The sequence below is a fragment of the Sphaeramia orbicularis genome, chromosome 3 (genome assembly GCF_902148855.1).
Source record: "Sphaeramia orbicularis chromosome 3, fSphaOr1.1, whole genome shotgun sequence".
NCBI classification, from domain to species: domain Eukaryota; kingdom Metazoa; phylum Chordata; class Actinopteri; order Kurtiformes; family Apogonidae; genus Sphaeramia; species Sphaeramia orbicularis.
In genome coordinates, this window is record NC_043959.1 from 2,608,544 (window position 1) to 2,610,191 (window position 1,648).

At 41.4% G+C, this 1,648-nt stretch overlaps 1 long non-coding RNA gene across 1 annotated transcript in view; it reads left to right on the top strand.

Moving 5' to 3' along the window:
• The window catches only part of LOC115439378 (uncharacterized), a 21,969-nt gene extending 20,790 nt beyond the window's left edge, over window positions 1-1,179 (top strand). The window contains exon 3 of the long non-coding RNA XR_003938256.1: window positions 1,166-1,179. This is a non-coding gene — a long non-coding RNA (uncharacterized LOC115439378). The remainder of the gene's footprint in view (window positions 1-1,165) is intronic.
• The last annotated feature ends 469 nt before the right edge of the window (window positions 1,180-1,648 follow it).

The window sequence follows — 1,648 nt, forward strand, 5'->3', positions numbered from 1 at the left end:
TGGGGAGGACAGAGGGGGTGGAGCCTAGCCCCAGCCCCACCCCCAACCCAAAGCCGGGGATGAAGGTCACACAGAGAATGCTGTACTCTTTTTAGTTTAAATTTTTTACACAGATTTTCATGAAATATAATGTTTTCACTCCTTTACAAACATCTACAGCTGTTTTAATATACCTTTCATTTTCACAATGGTTTTCTGAATTAAAGTTTCATGTGTTGAAATGAAATAGTTTTGTTGCCAGTAACTTCTCCAAAACGGAGTCCCCAGATGCTCCAGATAAACATTAGATTTGATGAGTGTTTTCCCTGATGTTAACGATTCTGTGGCTCAGCCTGAGCACAAACAGTTTGCAAACCTTTGGAGAGACATAATGAAAACCCCAAACTGTGCTCGCTCTTGCTTATTTCCTCAGTTGATCATAAAAAAAGTGCATAATTTCTACCAAGTCGACTCCTTTGTGGGTTTTCTCAGGAGGTTTTAATGGTTTTTGACTCTAAGTCAGAAAATTAAATTTAGCAGTAAATTGCCTCTAGAAGAAATATTCATCTGAGGTAACAATGTGTAATCATACTTAAGGTGTTTTCCATTCCGTCACATGCCAATATTTGACTAACAGCTGCGTTGCACATCCTTGCATGTGGATTCAGCTGTTGTTCCAAATTTGTCCGATGCTGAAACAGCTGTGAAGCAAAAACATGATGTCCTTACAGTTCAAATCCCATTTCTGTTCCTGTTTTTAGAGTCACCTTTTTCCTCTGTATATCCCTGTACTTTAGTCTGGGCTTCATTACAGTCTCTGAACTCAAAACATTAAGGATGCCCTCTGAAACCCACAGAGAACATATGAGCTGTGGACATCCATGTGTGTGTGTGTGTGTGTGTGTGTGTGGGGGGGGGGGGGGGGGGGTCTGTGGAGGATGCTTCACTGTCAGAGTTGAATTATCTTCTTCAGGTTTCCGTCTGGCACAGACCAGTGAGACCCAGAGGATGAGCACAGTGGATGTGTCTTGATATATTGTAGGTCTTACACAAAGTACACAATCCAATATTAACTACTTTTTATACAAAAAAAGCAGTTCAAAAGTGCCCTCAGTGCACTTGACTATTCATTACAGGACATACGCGTCAAAAACCAGCAGCTTCGTTGCCTTCATTGGAGACACAGACATGAGTATGAGGTTACTAACTTTCATTATGAACATCATCCAGTCCTTTATGAGCCTGTTGCCTGGATCTGTTTCCCTTTGATATCTTTAACAACAGAAAAGCAGCTCACAGGTAGGGATGGAAATCCATAAGAATTAAATGATTCCAATTCCATTGTCGATTTTGCTTATTGATCCAATTCCTTATTGATTCTCATCGATTCTCATTGCGTGAGGGAATAAAAGAGTACAAACAGGTGTGTTGCATTAACTGTCTTTTATATTTCCATCTGACAGAAAATAGAACATATAGAGTATGCACAAATAATAAGAACAGATGATGCCAGGCCTGGAATAGGGGCGGGGGGGGTGGGGTGGGGGGGTGCAGTGAAAGTGAAACTCCAGACTCTTTACTAATTCCTCTATTGCTGCGTTTCCACTACATGGAACCGGTTCGACTCTGCTCGGTCCCATTTGTTGTGCTCCTCATTTCCTTTCCCCTA